The 18202-nt window shown below is 39.4% G+C and overlaps 1 protein-coding gene across 1 annotated transcript in view; it reads right to left on the minus strand.

Moving 5' to 3' along the window:
* Positions 1 to 12212, minus strand: part of LOC142208829 (agouti-signaling protein-like) — an 81034-nt gene extending 68822 nt beyond the window's left edge. Inside the window, exon 1 of the mRNA XM_075277578.1 lies at positions 12156 to 12212. The gene's annotated coding sequence lies outside the window, so the exon portion shown is untranslated. The remainder of the gene's footprint in view (positions 1 to 12155) is intronic.
* Positions 12213 to 18202: the final 5990 nt, after the last annotated feature.

Raw genomic sequence — 18202 nt, forward strand, 5'->3', positions numbered from 1 at the left:
CTACAGAGTTCCGTGTCGAACCCACTCCCTTGGAGAAGATTTGTGTTGGCGCTGACCCCCTTCGCCACTCCCTCTCACTCACTTACCAAATCCTGGTAGAACCTCCGGAGGACTTTGGTTCCGCCATTCTTACTGAAGTGGGAATCTGATCTGTCCCTTTCCCTCTCTCGGGAACAGCGTAGGCGTATTTTTCACCTTATACTGCTTCCATCAGCTCTCGCTACCAGGAGGCCAGCTATAAAATCTTATCCCGATGGTATAGGGTCCCTACGAGACTCCATGCTATGTTTCCTCAGGTCTCTCCGCTATGTTGGCGCTGTGGTGAGGAGGCCGGCACCATGTTACACGTTTTTTGGTCCTGTCCTGCCCTGTCGTCCTTCTGGGAAGGGGTCAAGCGGATTACCCTCCAGTTTACTGAAACTTCTCACCATTTGGGCCCTGCCCTGTTCCTCCTTAATCATTGTGAGTCCTCCATAAAAGTCTTTAAGCGTTCCCTGCTCAGATTCCTAATCCTCACAGCCCGGGCTTGCATCCCACTTTTTTGGAAGCGAGTAGATCCTCCTCCTCTTTCCCTCTGGATTTCGAAGGTCAACGAGATAATGCGCATGGAAGATCTCACGTCTTTCCTGCATGGTACGACTGAGGCATACACCAGAACCTGGTTCTATTGGTTCATGTTTCAGCGGTCTGCAGAGTACCGAACGCTTCTGGGCTCTGACCCCTCTGATTGATACTCTTGTTGTCCGTCTCAGGTATCTGGCTGCTGGTCGCACCCGAGACCTTACCTCTGGCTGTGATGTAGATGACCTGACAATGGAGGTGCTCTTTCTGGTATCCTGACTGCTCACACTCATCCTTACCCTGTCCCCCCCGTTGTTAAGTTCCTTTTTCCATCCGTCTCCCCCCCCCTTTTTTTTTTCTCTTTCTTTCTCTCCCCTTCCCCCTCCTCTCCTCTTTTCCTCCCTCGCTTCCTTGTTGCTTTTCGACTCCCTTATTCCGGTTCTTCCGGGTCTTCCTGAAAGCTTCTTATTGTTTTTCCTATGTTGTTTTTCTTTTTCTGTGCTTCAATATTGTGTTGCACTATATGCTTTTCTGCTCACAGGGCATGTGTTCGCCCGGTGGCTTGTAATTGTCTTTTCTTTTCTCCTTGTAAAAATTATCAATAAAAATTTTTGAGTTTAAAAAAAAAAAACAAAGCAGCATTTCTAAAGCAATATATCTTGGAAAAGTCTTCAATTTGCATAAGCTACCAGTATAGATAGGATTCTTGAGATGGGAAAATCCCTTTAATGTCAAGTGCACACTTGTTACATATGGATGTGTTCCAAAAAACAGTACAATGAAAGGGCTTTGTAGATCTAATCACATCAGGTCCTGGGCTTCTGCTTACATCCTTCCAATTCTAATTTGTAACGGTATTGACAATGATGTAGTATAGGTTGCATGTTCGCTGCTGCCCCGTGGAGCATGGATAATGGCGGACAGAAATGGAAACAGCAGAACCAATAAACTATACTTAGAAAGTGTCATGGGAAGAAAAAGAAGGTTTGAACAATGTCCTTCAAGTCAAAGCATTGGAATGTCCGTAGGGCTACGAGATTATCCACAGTTATAAATGTAGTAGGTGGGTCCAAAAGGATTAACCTTTAGAATTTGATGACAAGAGATCAATAGTAGAGATGAGCGAACACTAAAATGTTCGAGGTTCGAAATTCGATTCGAACAGCCGCTCACTGTTCGAGTGTTCGAATGGGTTTCGAACCCCATTATAGTCTATGGGGAACATAAACTCGTTAAGGGGGAAACCCAAATTCGTGTCTGGAGGGTCACCAAGTCCACTATGACACCCCAGGAAATGATACCAACACCCTGGAATGACACTGGGACAGCAGCGGAAGCATGTCTGGGGGCATAAAAGTCACTTTATTTCATGGAAATCCCTGTCAGTTTGCGATTTTCGCAAGCTAACTTTTCCCCATAGAAATGCATTGGCCAGTGCTGATTGGCCAGAGTACGGAACTCGACCAATCAGCGCTGGCTCTGCTGGAGGAGGCGGAGTCTAAGATAGCTCCACACCAGTCTCCATTCAGGTCCGACCTTAGACTCCGCCTCCTCCGGCAGAGCCAGCGCTGATTGGCCGAAGGCTGGCCAATGCATTCCTATGCGAATGCAGACTTAGCAGTGCTGAGTCAGTTTTGCTCAACTACACATCTGATGCACACTCGGCACTGCTACATCAGATGTAGCAATCTGATGTAGCAGAGCCGAGGGTGCACTAGAACCCCTGTGCAAACTCAGTTCACGCTAATAGAATGCATTGGCCAGCGCTGATTGGCCAATGCATTCTATTAGCCCGATGAAGTAGAGCTGAATGTGTGTGCTAAGCACACACATTCAGCACTGCTTCATCAAGCCAATACAATGCATTAGCCAGTGCTGATTGGCCAGAGTACGGAATTCGGCCAATCAGCGCTGGCCAATGCATTCTATTAGCCCGATGAAGTAGAGCTGAATGTGTGTGCTAAGCACACACATTCAGCACTGCTTCATCAAGCCAATACAATGCATTAGCCAGTGCTGATTGGCCAGAGTACGGAATTCGGCCAATCAGCGCTGGCTCTGCTGGAGGAGGCGGAGTCTAAGATCGCTCCACACCAGTCTCCATTCAGGTCCGACCTTAGACTCCGCCTCCTCCGGCAGAGCCAGCGCTGATTGGCCGAAGGCTGGCCAATGCATTCCTATGCGAATGCAGACTTAGCAGTGCTGAGTCAGTTTTGCTCAACTACACATCTGATGCACACTCGGCACTGCTACATCAGATGTAGCAATCTGATGTAGCAGAGCCGAGGGTGCACTAGAACCCCTGTGCAAACTCAGTTCACGCTAATAGAATGCATTGGCCAGCGCTGATTGGCCAATGCATTCTATTAGCCCGATGAAGTAGAGCTGAATGTGTGTGCTAAGCACACACATTCAGCACTGCTTCATCAAGCCAATACAATGCATTAGCCAGTGCTGATTGGCCAGAGTACGGAATTCGGCCAATCAGCGCTGGCTCTGCTGGAGGAGGCGGAGTCTAAGATCGCTCCACACCAGTCTCCATTCAGGTCCGACCTTAGACTCCGCCTCCTCCAGCAGAGCCAGCGCTGATTGGCCGAATTCCGTACTCTGGCCAATCAGCACTGGCTAATGCATTGTATTGGCGTGATGAAGCAGTGCTGAATGTGTGTGCTTAGCACACACATTCAGCTCTACTTCATCGGGCTAATAGAATGCATTGGCCAATCAGCGCTGGCCAATGCATTCTATTAGCGTGAACTGAGTTTGCACAGGGGTTCTAGTGCACCCTCGGCTCTGCTACATCAGATTGCTACATCTGATGTAGCAGTGCCGAGTGTGCATCAGATGTGTAGTTGAGCAAAACTGACTCAGCACTGCTAAGTCTCTGCATTCGCATAGGAATGCATTGGCCAGCCTTCGGCCAATCAGCGCTGGCTCTGCCGGAGGAGGCGGAGTCTAAGGTCGGACCTGAATGGAGACTGGTGTGGAGCGATCTTAGACTCCGCCTCCTCCAGCAGAGCCAGCGCTGATTGGTCGAGTTCCGTACTCTGGCCAATCAGCGCTGGCCAATGCATTCTATTAGCCCGATGAAGTAGAGCTGAATGTGTGTGCTTAGCACACACATTCAGCTCTACTTCATCAGGCTAATAGAATACATTGGCCAATCAGCGCTGGCCAATGCATTCTATTAGCTTGATGAAGCAGAGTGTGCACAAGGGTTCAAGCGCACCCTCGGCTCTGATGTAGCAGAGCTGAGGGTGCACAAGGGTTCAAGTGCACCCTCGGCTCTCCTACATCAGAGCCGAGGGTGCGCTTGAACCCTTGTGCAGCCTCGGCTCTGCTACATCAGAGCCGAGGGTGCGCTTGAACCCTTGTGCACACTCTGCTTCATCAAGCTAATAGAATGCATTGGCCAGCACTGATTGGCCAGAGTACGGAATTCGGCCAATCAGCGCTGGCCAATGCATCCCTATGGGAAAAAGTTTATCTCACAAAAATCACAATTACACACCCGATAGAGCCCCAAAAAGTTATTTTTAATAACATTCCCCCCTAAATAAAGGTTATCCCTAGCTATCCCTGCCTGTACAGCTATCCCTGTCTCATAGTCACAAAGTTCACATTCTCATATGACCCGGATTTGAAATCCACTATTCGTCTAAAATGGAGGTCACCTGATTTCGGCAGCCAATGACTTTTTCCAATTTTTTTCAATGCCCCCAGTGTCGTAGTTCCTGTCCCACCTCCCCTGCGCTGTTATTGGTGCAAAAAAGGCGCCAGGGAAGGTGGGAGGGGAATCGAATTTTGGCGCACTTTACCACGTGGTGTTCGATTCGATTCGAACATGGCGAACACCCTGATATCCGATCGAACATGTGTTCGATAGAACACTGTTCGCTCATCTCTAATCAATAGATGTTGCATTGGAGTTAGACACATGGAAAAAAAGTTGTAAGACCTGGGCCACAAGGGACACAATACTGTTGAATCGTAGCAACCAAAAATACCCGAAATCAGCTGGGTTTTGATACGGCACCTCCACTGGAATCTCAGAAAGAGCCCCTGAGCCTCTACTTATGTACTGATCTGAACCAATGTTTCCATTCACTGACATCATGTAGATATCCTGACCATGATAAGAGAACTGAAAAGTAAAGCCTTAGAAAATGAATTATTATCATTATACGATCATTGAGATTTAACCCCTCTAAGATGGTCATAAGATTTTCCATGTCAATATGATGAAGATTTCTGTGCACGTATCGGGTACACGTAGGTTTCGGGGAGGGAGACAAATTTGATAGTATAGTCAATAAAATAAAATGATCACATTGGGGAGTTGAACTAGAAATAGGGTGATAATAGTTAAAGATGAGATGAAATGAATTGAACCCTTCATTTATGAAAGCCATATGCAGGAGACAAGAGGATGGAGATTAGAAGTGAATAAGTCAATGGTTCATCAATGGAGATATTAAGGACACCTACATGTGTAGCAATTCACAGGAAAGACAATGTGGGAACCAGCATGGAAGTGATTACAGATAACATTGTCTTAGCTTGGAGGACACTAAATCACAAATCCAACATGTGGTGGAGCTCAACAATGTGGACTACAAAGCATAGGAATGTCAGAGAAACCATTGAAGTTACAGCTAGAAGTCTGAATTGTTGGGATATGGATATACCTCTAGACATTACAAATTGCCTCGCCTTAGGCATGTCACTGAAGAACACACCCATATGTGAAGATAACAAGACAAGTCAGTTTTGTAGTCCAACTTCTGAGCGTATGAATACATTTGTTGTACTTCTATAGCTTATGCGGATGCAGATGTCAAGACTCTAGCGCTATATCATCAGTGTCCTGACAATGATGCAAGTGATCGCGGCGGCAAATCAAGACCTTCAGCGGTAACATATGGCCGATGTTGTCGGATAGAGAGGTGAAAGCCATTGAGGGCGTCCGGGAGAGAAGACCAGACTGCCGCGAGGCCAAGGAAAAGTGAGGATAAGTATTTTTTTTTTTAAATTTGCAGCTTCTTTGTCCTATGATTATTTTACTCTGTGATCTGCAGAGATTCCCAGAGTATCATAAAAGCACATCTGGTTTGGACTGAAGAAGTTCCGTCTATACTAATATTCCCGTAAACTTTGGGAATACCTTAACACCATTTTATTTATTTCTCTTCTTTATATACAGCCAACATCATTCGTGGTGCTTAAAGACATCATTACTTACTGTCCTAATAGGGCCCGCAATCGAAATTCCCTATCTGTTTATAGAGTGTGGAAGGAAACATACAAGACATACAAACTCCATGCAGATGTTATCCATGATATAATCCTATACCAGAACTACAGTGTTACAAGGCAACACTGCAAACCTCTGAGCCACCATCCAGCCATTATTCAGTGGGAATGAAAATAAAGATGGTATATAAATCTAACAATTACGTTGTATTATCAGACTTAAAGACTCACAAGCTCCTTTTAGTCTCCCTCCTCCTTTACTGGTGGACTTTCACACTGCTCAGTACAAGTCAATCAGACTAGCTTGGGAGAAGATTGAGTTTAGCTTCTGAATATACTGGACTCATAAACTCTCTTACTGGACTCCTGAACTCTCTTACTGGACTCCTGAACTCTCGAACTGGACTCCTGAACTCTCTTAATGGACTCAAGCACTCATACTGGACTCCTGAAATCTCTTACTGGACTTCTGAACTCTCTTAATGGACTCAAGCACTCATACTGGACTCCTGAAATCTCTTACTGGACTTCTGAACTCTCGAACTGGACTCCTGAACTCTCTTAATGGACTCATGAACACTCTTAGGGCCCCTTCACACAGCGTAAGCATGCCACTCATTTAGACACGTATACACATGTCCGAGCGTGGCGCTTCAAAACAGAGCCCATTGATTTCAATGGGAAGCACGCGTATATGCCGATATACGCGCGCTTCCCATTGAAATCAGTGGGCTCTGTTTTGAAGCGCCGCGCTCGGACACGTGTATACGTGTCTAAATGAGCGGCATGCTTACGCCATGTGAAGGGGCCCTAAGAGTGTTCATGAGTCCAGTAAGAGGGTTCAGGAGTCCAGTTCTAGAGTTCAGAAGTACTCCTGAACTCTCTTACTGGACTCATGAAGTCTCATCCTGGACTCCTGAACTCTCTTACTGGACTCCTGAACTCTCTTACTGGACTCATAAACTCTCATCCTGGACTCCTGAACACTCTTACTGTACACATAAACTACTCAAATTCATTACAGCCATTCCAACATGGATTTGCAAGGTAAGTACGCTGGCATCAGGTCTAAGCGACCTATCTAATAACATAAGCTAATAGTTTTGTGAAGTCTAATGACAGATTCTTAAATCATTTACATCATTTTCTGCAGAGGTCGGTTGGCAAATTTTTTCAATTCGGAACCTCCGTAATTTTCTGTGTTTACAAAATCAATAAACGTTCATTGTTCTCATCAACTGAAATGTAAGCTCATGTTACGTACAAAGGGTAACAAGACTGTATAGTAGAATAGTATGCATGTGGTAAATGTCGAAAATATAGTATTTAGAAAACTCAGCTCTCTCTTTATTTGACTTTTATCCAACGATCTATCTCGCTGTTTTTCTATTTATTTTCCTATTTTTTTTTTGGCTATTTATCTGATATGTATGTTTTGTATTTATCGTCCACGTAGATCTTTTTGCCTTTCCTATATAATATGTTGCTTATGTTGTTCTTGATATTTGCACAAGGTACATGTCTCTCCAACGTTCTACCAAATCTGATTTAATAAACATGTTACGGTAAATCTGAGCGAGTAATTCGCATTTTACTACTTCTTATTAACCCCGCAGGAGGCCTCTGTGATTGATAAATCTTGTTTTTGTAAAAGATTGACTTCTTAATCCACTATTAAAAAATTCATTTGCACAATGTATAAAGAAACTTCCGTGCCTTTCAACTTTTTAGTAGGAGCAAGTACCAGAGAAGAGACGAAATAAACTAAATGAGGCGAATCAAGAATTTATATTTTCCTCAGCAATTTTCTAATGTAATGATATAGTTTATATTTAACACATTAGGTATACTTGGACTTTTTTTAATTGAAATGTATTAATATTTTATCAAAATATTTTAGTTCCAGTACATTTATCGTGTCCAAAGTTGGCGAATTATAATATGACTTACAATAAGTTTATAATGAAAACATTCTTCTCTAGAATATGAAATATAGCACGCAGAACTAAGAAAAAAATAGAAATATAAAATTGTTGAACAAAGTGATCATTTTTACTGTAAATTAAAAAAAAAATCTCTACCAAATACTAGATAGGAATATATGCTTAAGCACAGCATCAACTATCTATCTATCTATCTACTGACAAAAGATATATAAGACCGCACCAGTATAAGCACAGGGTGCTCAGCAATGGGAAAAGGATCTGCCCCGTTCAATATAACTCCAAAAAACAGGCGGCACACCAAAGAGACTTTGAGCCAAAACGCCGCAACATGAGGCAATAAAGTTCCTTCACTTTTTTCACCATATACTCTTTGATGTGCCGCCTGATATGCCGCCTATCTATCTATCTATCTATCTATCTATCTATCTATCTATCTTATCACATATACATCTATTTATCTAGCTAGTTATCTAATCTATCTAGCTCATATATATATATCTCCTATCTATCTATCTATCTATCTATCTATCATCTATCTATCTATCTATCTATCTATCTATCTATCTCCTATCTATCTATCTATCTATCTATCATCTATCTATCTATCTATCTATCTATCTATCTATCTATCATCTATCTATCCACCCATCTTTCTCCAAAGCATTACAAGCAGATGTGTCACACACCAGTAGGTTAGAGATTAAAACTAACCCCGGGCCATATGTTTTACAGTTAAGGTCAAGTACAGTTTGTTCAATATTTAGATCTATCTATCTATCTATCTATCTATCTATCTATCTATCTATCTATCTCCTATCTATCTATCTATCTATCTATCTATCTCCTATCTATCTATCTATCTATCTATCTATCTATCTATCTATCTATCTCCTATCTATCTATCTATCTATCTATCTATCATCTATCTATCTCCTATCTATCTATCTATCTATCTATCTATCTATCTATCTATCTATCTATCTATCTATCTATCCACCTATCTTTTTCCAAACCCTGAAAGTATTACAAGCAGATGTGTCACACACCAGTAGGCTAGTAATTAAAACTAACCCCGGTCATATGTTTTACCAGTTCAGGTCAAGTACAGTTTGTTCCATATTTAGTGCCTATAGGAAAACAATTGCATTCAATGTGTCAAAATAAGCATCAGTAACTAATCTCAAGAACAAAAATAACACTATATATACATATATATCTATATATTTCTTATTAAGTGTTCATTGTATCTGCTTACTTACAAGTACAATACCTATAAATTAATAATATAATAAAAACATGAACATCACAAACCATAAAGAACCTAAAATTGTAATCTAGAAATATAACAATGGGCGTAATGTTTGGAGCTAATCATACTGATGATATTGATAAATACATAAACCGCATATGTATAAATAGTATATAGTTAAAGATATAAACAGATAGGCCAGAAAGAAATCTAAAATAATAGAAAACTTCTGGTAATAACTAGACCTGACTTTACTGTCTATCTCTCTGTTCTGTTTTAAGAAATTGTTTGCAGAATAATACAGAACCTATCTGTAGTTAGTGGAGGATATACATCATGTATTTCTACTATACCAGAAGGTCTGCGCATTACATCCCTCCTTTCATGTAGCAGAAATGTAAGACAAATTATTATTTCATTTTTTTTAAATTGAATTTTTTTCTATTTTTTACCAAAGCCAGGAATTGTTACATAAGGAAGTAGTTGATAGGGAAGACTTGCGCTTTCTTTTTGCTTATGTAGCCCTGGTCGTTTTACATTGCAGTTTGGCTTTATGTATTTTGGTAATGACTTTTATCAGGTGATTCAAAAATTCCTCTTTGAATCACATTAAAAAACAGATACTGTACATGAAATAGCCATAAACTCCAAGAACAATGATACAATGCATACCGCATTCAAAAAAAGCCAAAAAATGTACAAAAAGTTAGAAAAACAAATCCCACAAAAGCCCTGTTTGTAGTGTGTTTCATAAATCTCTCAATGTCAAATGGAAAATATAATAATTAGAAAAAATGTCCAAATTGAACAGATTTATTGGAACATAATGTTACATGAAGCGGAATCTCTGGAATATACTGAATGAAGCAATATGGCTAAGGCCCTACATTGCGAAACGATGTGTTTTACAATACTAGAAAAGTCAATTTCATTAAATCTCATCTGATTATTGCAGGGAAAAAAAGCTACGAAAAAGTTGAATTTTTATGTTGATCTTTGCAACCGTTTACCCTATAGATTTAATAGGGAAAGAAAATCCTCATTTTTGGTGCATTTTTTTTTCCGCAATGCTTTTTTAGCTAGGTTTTGGTACCTGGGGCCTGGTACACAATTGCAGTATGTACGACCAGTTATGTGAGACCTAGGTTCAAAGCCTTGCAGTGTAGTATGTATAATTTACAGTGATGTCTATATGTTCTCTTATCGAGTTTCTCCCCGCCTCCAATCATCAGTTTATAAATTTTAAGTATTTTATTCCACCCTGGGGAGAACCGCAATATCAAATACAATCCAGGGAACAGATGCTGTTCCAAAATTTAGATTACTTCCTCTTCCTTTAAAACATAAAAAATTGGGATTGTACTATGACAAATCCAGCACCAAATGTCGAGCCCTAAAGACACATCCAAGCTGTGCGCGTTGTTTGGTCACCTCATACTGTGCGCGACATCTTATATCATTTGCTTCGAGTTACTAGTTTACTTAGTTTACAACATGTCAACAAAAATTTGAGGGATTAGAAAATATGTAAAGGACTGTGAGGAGATTTATACCGCTACATAGGGCTAATGCACCCCGAAAAATATCATTTTATTTTTTTTTATTATATAAAGATTATTCTATATTGTATATTACATTGTATTATATAGATACTTAGATAGTTTGCATGCTTTTTCTAATAAATAGTTGAGTTGATGCAAATTTTTGGTCTTCATATCCAACGTCAACCTATTTTGTTATATTTCTATTTTTTACTTTTATTATTATTGATATTATTATTAGTAATCATTTTGTAACACCTTATAAATAATGCTGATAAAAAATGATCTACCAATAAAGATAATAGATAGGATAATAAATATTTACAGTATTATATAACCGTTAATAGTCAGATATCAGACATTTGTTCTTAATTTTCTTCGTAATCTTATAGAAATTCCATATAAACAAAGCTAATAAAAAAGCTCCATATAAAACTTCACAGGAAAACAATATAGACTTACATTACCAAACTATTTATATATATTTTTTTTTTAAATATACCTATGTCTCTAGACAGCCAGTAAAATCACAGAAAATGTACAATATATTTTTTTTAAAAGTTGGAACGCAACATGTAAAAAAAAATTCTTATTAGATTTTATTTTGATTTTTTTATACTTTTAAAAATTGGCTAGTTTTATTCTTAAGAGTTTCATATTTTTAATGTGAATAAAAAAATAAATAAATATGTATATAATTTTTGATTAGATTTTATTTAGATTTTTTAAAAATCTAAATATCTTTTTAAACATTTGAAAATTGGCTGGGTTTAGTTTCAAGAGTTTTATATTTTCAACATGTATATAAAAAAAATAAGTATATATATATATATTTTAAAATAAGTTTTTCATTTAAATTTTTTAAAACTTTAAATATCTTTTTAAATTTTTGAAAATTGGTTAACTTTTGTCTTCAGAGTTTTATATTTTCAACATGAATAAAATATATATATATATATATATATATATATATATATGTTTAAAGTTTTGAAAATTGGCTAACTTTTATATTTTTTATATTAATTAAAAAAAAATAAAAATATATGTATATATTTTAAATATTTTTAGTACACTACAATCTTCATCTGTAGAAAAATATATATTTCCCCTCCCTTACAGACACTCAGAAGAGAAGAAAGCTAAACCCAATATGGTACAAATTAGAATGTGAAATTATACTACCATATGTTTCAATAATTAGCAGCCCCCTCCTCCATAGTACCGCATTTACCTTACTACCCAACTACTCACTAATTTTGTTACAAAGCTTTGAACACCACAGATGCACAAAACAAATTCCTTTACGAAACGCTACCATGTGTAGCTGTTTAGTCAACTCGTGCCATTTGGTTGCCTTTGAAACTGACAAGTGACACGGACCCTACAAGGAAAATGGCAGCTGATGATGAAGCCCTTCACCATCCATGTTTCTGTCCGTCTTTCTCCCATTAGTCAAACTGTATTTTTCCAATAAGTAATAACAAGTTTTCCCCCCAATGACAGGGAAAAGTGACTCTCTGTAGGTTAAGCACATCATAAACGGTTGTGAAAACGTTATTTTAATACTGTCATAGAAGCCCCCGGGGTAGTGATCAAGGCACCTACCTGAAAACGCGCAGGGAACGACCAGATCTGCTTTCTCTTTCAGGAAATTTGAGTAACTCGAAGACAATGAGTAAAAAAAAAAAAAAATCTGAAAGTAATTTTGGGAAAGAAGAAAAAAAAAATGAAAGAAGTGCAGGTCAGACAGCCAGTAAGGCTTGCATGTAAAAAGGATGGAAAATGTAGAATTTTCCCAGTCCTGTCCTCTTCACTGCTTAGCAGCAAAATGCACATTTTTCTCTTTTTTTTTCCCCCAACGAGAGGCATTACATTACAACAATATGCCTGTAGGCTGGAGGTAGGGAATGTCAGCGAATGCTTCGCCTCTCCTTAGAGACCTGTTTACACACTCGTTTTAGAAGTGATTTAATATTTTTCTAATAAAACAGAATCCCCTGGGCTTAATAGGATAAAAAGATCCATGTAAAATACGCCTCGGAGGATTGAGACAACAAGAATGTGTGAAATTGCAATTAGTCGTCCTACTAAAAAAAAAATAAAAAAAAATTCCAAAAAATGTCCAATAAGACAAATATAACTCTATAGAAATGGACTGGGTGGCATACAATGCACTATGTGGTTGATTCCAAGTTGAAAGTAACCAAAACTGAAGCCAAATTTTATGACAGTATCATCTTAATTGCAATTGTATTCATTTTAACCATAATGACCACAATATGCCTTTGTATGGGACCTATTATGGTGCCTTTTTTACGAAAAATTTATTTATAGGGTAATTTGGATTACGTCCTTTACAGGTGTCCCATGTCCCAGTTGTCCCATGCTGTACCAGAGTCTCTAATGACACCCTAGCTCATGTTCTACTAGCATCTCCAATGACAACCATTTGACGCATGATCAATGTGTGGTCCTAGTATAATCAAATCACCGTGCTGGTTTTTTAAAATGCTCTACAGAACATTTGAGTTCAACTCTCTTAAAGACATGGCTTTTTCATGCGCCAGAATTCTTGTGTACATTCCTTACTCAACACTTCTTAAAAATGTAGTAAGAATCATGAGCTAAGCAGCCCCCAAAGCTACCGGGTCTCAGCTGTACTATACAGCGAAGACCCTGCGTCAATGCCAGTGATCAGTGCCCGTACTGATCGTGCGCATTAAGGCCCCTGGTATCTTGGTCAAAGCTGACCAAAATGCAATTTTCCCATCACCATTTTGGGAAGGATCTCTGTCTCCCAGAATGAGATATGGGGCTGTGATCCATTGCTATGCCTATACTTTCAGGCTTGTCTGGTATTCGTTCATACTCGACACCATCTGTAATACAAGTGCTGTCATTTTACAATGAATTGAAATGCACTGCATTAGTGATCAGACCCCTGGGATTCAAAATAGCTAGGGGGCAAATAATTATACTTAAAAAAAAAAAAAAGTTAAAAAACACATACACATTAGGTATCCCTATGTCCAAAATCACCCAGTCTACAAACTTCTAAAAATACTTTTCCCATACAGTGAATGCTGTAACTGAAAAAAAAATCAAAGAGTTGAACTTCTGTTTTTTTTTTGTTTCACCTCCCATAAAAATTTGGATATGATGTGATCAAAGCGATAGGAATTTCCCAAATTGGTATAAATAGAAGGACATCTGGCCCTGCATTCTTGTCTGCAGAAATATAGAAAGTTACAGGTGTCAGAATATTGCAACTGCTAGATATTTTTTTAAAAAAGGAAAAAAAAATCCTATATAAATTTGTATCCCTGGAACTGTACTGATGCATAGAATACAGAAGACATGTCATTTTGGCTGCAGAGTGAACGCCGTAAAAACAAAGCCCATAAGAAAGTTGCACAAATGCTATTTTTCTCCAATTCCACCCTACTATGATTTTTTTTCCCCTAATTCCCTAAAATATATCAATATATATAAACAACTATTTTTGAAATTAAATGAGAGGGTCTAACTATGTATACAAGTAAGTTAGTAATTAAAGGTTAATGAAGAGGGTGGGGTTAGTGTCTCCGAGAGTTTTTTAAGGATCTGAAGTAGTTTGTTCGTATGCCATGAGGAAGGTACGCCAGTACTGAATCGCGTAGCCTAAGCAATGACGAGACTACACCATACAGTTTTTTTTAACTGTTTTTTTTTTATAAATGGACAACAATAAAATTTAAATTTTATACATTTACTTCGGATTTGGATTGAATTTCTTCCTGGTGAAGCGGAGTTTTACACTTATACATCTCAACATACAGTATAATCCTACCTGGGGTATCCAGAAGGCAAAAACTCCCATGAGGTGGACAGAAATTGTCTCATCAGAGATAATAATTCTTTCCCAACTCCACGTTAGCAAAATCCCTAGATCAACGTCCTATCCCAAAAATTCTATTACCCATAACCTTCTTGAACTTTTTTATCAAGAAATCAATCATCCTCGCATACCATCACAGTGAGTTCCAAAGTCTCATTGCTCTTACTGGTCAATTACTTCTCTACTGTAGAGCACATAAGCAAGAACTGTAACTTTTGGCCCAATACCTTCTTCAAGCATGAAGAGTGGTATAGTATTATGCATTATATACATGTATACTAGGGAGCCCCCTGGACAGGAGTTGGATGATAGAAGGACACTGTCGGTGGTGAGCTCCATGCTGGAGAATAACTCCCACCCCATGTATGAGACCTTGATGGCACTTGGCAGCACTGTAAGTGACCGACTGCTTCACCCCAAGTGTGAGGAGCACTATCGTAGGTCCTTCCTCCCAACTGCAGTCAGGCTACATAATCTACATCAGACCAAGCAGAGATCACTCTGCACAGAGAACTAAATGATCCTGAAGTCTTCTTTTTTCTTTTTCTAGCTGCTATGACTCCTGTTATTGTTCTTCTATATGCTATTCTGAGCTTTAGTGTGTCTCCTTCTGTAATATATTATTGTTATTATCCTGTATCTGTAATATCATGCTGCTGTTGCACACTGAAATTTTCCCAAGGTGGGGCTATTAACGGATTATCTTATATTATCTTATCTTAACTCAGCATCCAATCACGTGAATGGGAGCTGAGCTGCAATAGTGTGGCAAGGTCACACAATGTATGGCTCTATGCATTGTGCAAATATCAGTTAAACCCTACCCTTTACATTTTTTTACTTCCCACTTTCAAAAGGGATAACCTTCCTATTTTCCCTTTCACAGAGCTTAATGGGGGTTTTGTTTTTGTGGGACAAATTATACTTCATATTGGTACCATTTAATATTCTGTTCAATGTACTAGGAAGCTGGAAAAAAAAATCAGAATGGGGTTAAATTAGACAAAAACCTACATTTTCACAATTTTGTTATGGGTTATGGATTTTCTTTTATAGCTTTCATTGTGCATTAAAATAATGTTGTAATCTGTGGATTGTACGATCACTGCAATGCCAGAAAAACCCAAAATGTTGAAAAAATAAAATAAAATTGTTTGAGTCACCCTATTCAGACACCTGTAAAAATTTTTTTTTTTTTTTTTTAATATTTCCGTATCTTTTTTTTGTGGGGCAAGCTGTAGTTTTATTGACACTATTTTTGTCACAGAACCTCTTATATGTTCTTTCAATTTTTCTTATAAGATGTGTCATTTTATAAATGGTCTATATACCACATGCTACTGCAGACGTCATAACCGTTCTCAAACATAAGGCATTCCTGTGCAGATCACCAGAGACAGGCGGCCATTACTCACTACACATGGATTGTGGTTCACAAGATACGTATGCCACCTGCAGGGTGTGCTTGAATCTAGAAAATGTATGTGCGGTACAACACAGATTCTGGCTAGGCTGAGCTCTATAGGTGGTGTGAATGAGTTCAGTAATAATGTGCAGAGTATACGGGTAATCCTGAATAGTTATTATTGCTTTGTGATAGGTAACTGTGTTCAAAGCTGTCAATCCAACACTTTCAGCTCAAATATTGCAGCTAGCACGCTGGGCTCCTTATTTCTGTCATTATAAGCGGAAAGGTAAAATTTCCCGGCTGACAGAGATGCTGTGCTAACATGCTGAGAATAAGGGTATCTTATTTACAATTTGGAGAAGATATTAAATATAGGTTCGTCGAGGTCACCTCGATACACTTATTGATTCTGCATTAGAAGGATATTACAATTCTAAAAAAAATGACAGCGTACCTCCAGTTATAAATAACTAGTACACGTAAAAATGAAAAACTTTGTAATATATCCTATTAAAGACACAGGTTTTCTTCTCCACTTTTCAGCCAGTTACTTTCTCCAAATAAGTCTATGAAGATAAGATAAGATAATCCTTTACTAGTCCCACCGTGGGCAAATTTCAGTGTGTTACAGCAGCATAGTAATACAGATACAGGATAATAAATAGTAATACATTACAGTAGGAGACACACATATGCTGAGAAAAATACTAGGAATCCATATCAGCTAAAAAGAAAGAAGGAAGACTTCAGGATCATTTAGTTCTCTGTGCGGAGTGATCTCCGCTTGGTCTGATGTAGATTATACAGCCTGACCGTGGTTGGGAGGAAGGACCTCCGATAGCGCTCCTTCTCACACTTGGGGTGAAGCAGACGGTGCTGCCAAGTGCTGTCAAGGTTAGAGATGAGCGAGTAGTACTCGGTCGAGTAGGTATTCGATCGAATACTATGGTATTCGAAATACTCGTACTCGATCGAGTACCACTCGCTATTTGAATGGAAAAGTTCGATGCAGAACCAGCATTGATTTACCGAATGCTATACAGTCGGCCAATCAACGCTGGTTCTTCTCTTACCTTTAGAAGTCTTCTCCGTGCAGCTTCCCTGCGGCGTCTTCCGGCTCTGAATTCACTCTGCCAGGCATCGGGCCTGGGCAGAGCCGATTGTGCATGCCCGCTTGTAGTGCGGACATGCGCAGTCGGCTCTGCCCAGGCCCGATGCCTGGCAGAGTGAATTCAGAGCCGGAAGACGCCGCGGGGACGCTGCACGGAGAAGACTTCTCGGAGGATCCAGCCCGACCCTCACTCATGGACTTGGTAAGTATAATTTGATCGAATGTTGCCTACCCCTCAAACGAGCATTTTCCCCCCATAGACTATAATAGGGTTCAATATTCGATTCCAGTAGTCGAATATTGAGGGGCTACTCGAAACGAATCTCGAACATTTTACTGTTCGCTCATCTCTAGTCAAGGTCTCATGTATGGGGTGGGATTTATTCTCCTGGTTCTATGGAACTTACCATAGACAGTGTCCTTCTGTCACCCACCACCTGGCTCCCCAGAGCTGGCCCTTCTGATCAGCCTGTCAAGTCCATTTCTGAAGAGGGGAAGGGGGTTTGAAAAGACACACAAATAATTGCTGCTGTTACACTAATTGCTGCTCCAATCTACTGGCCACTTGATTAGTATACTCTAACTTGCATCAACTCTTAAAGGGCTTATATCTTTGGAATAGCTGAATACATTAGCTGAAACACCAAAATTCTTAGGGTAACAGCGCCTGTGAGTTGATTTATACCATTATCTTTTCACACTTGGTGACAGATCCTCTTTAAGAAAGGTCATCAATATCAGATCGGTGGGTGTCTGACACTCACCACTACTGGTCAGCTGAAACAGGGAGCCGCTGGTTATAGACTTTGGACATTCACAATGGACACCGAAGCCAACACTTCACATTAGAGAGTGAAGATATAATGCCTTTCATCATTTCAGTATTAACCCCCCTCACACACACACACACTTCTGCATTTCACCCTCACCGCATGTGAGAATTTTTAGGATATTAGAAATGTCATATTTAACCCAGAGTCGTAACCAAAGATTCACAGGCCCTGTTACTAAAGCTCAGCTTGGGCTCACCCCTTCCTGTGCAAATTATCCCCATAACCATGAGCCAATTGCCATCCATACATAATAGCAGAATTCATATTTCCCTTTCCTTCACTATCTGGGCCCAGACTGCCATAAAAACCTGTGCCACAGCCTCCCCCACAAAAACCTCTGCTGACTATATGCTGCTGACCGATGGCTATTTTACATGACAATGGAAGGCTTGTGTATCTTCTTCACCTGTCTCAATCCAATAA

Source organism: Leptodactylus fuscus, chromosome 6 (assembly GCF_031893055.1).
Source record: "Leptodactylus fuscus isolate aLepFus1 chromosome 6, aLepFus1.hap2, whole genome shotgun sequence".
In the NCBI taxonomy this organism is placed as follows: Eukaryota; Metazoa; Chordata; class Amphibia; order Anura; family Leptodactylidae; genus Leptodactylus; species Leptodactylus fuscus.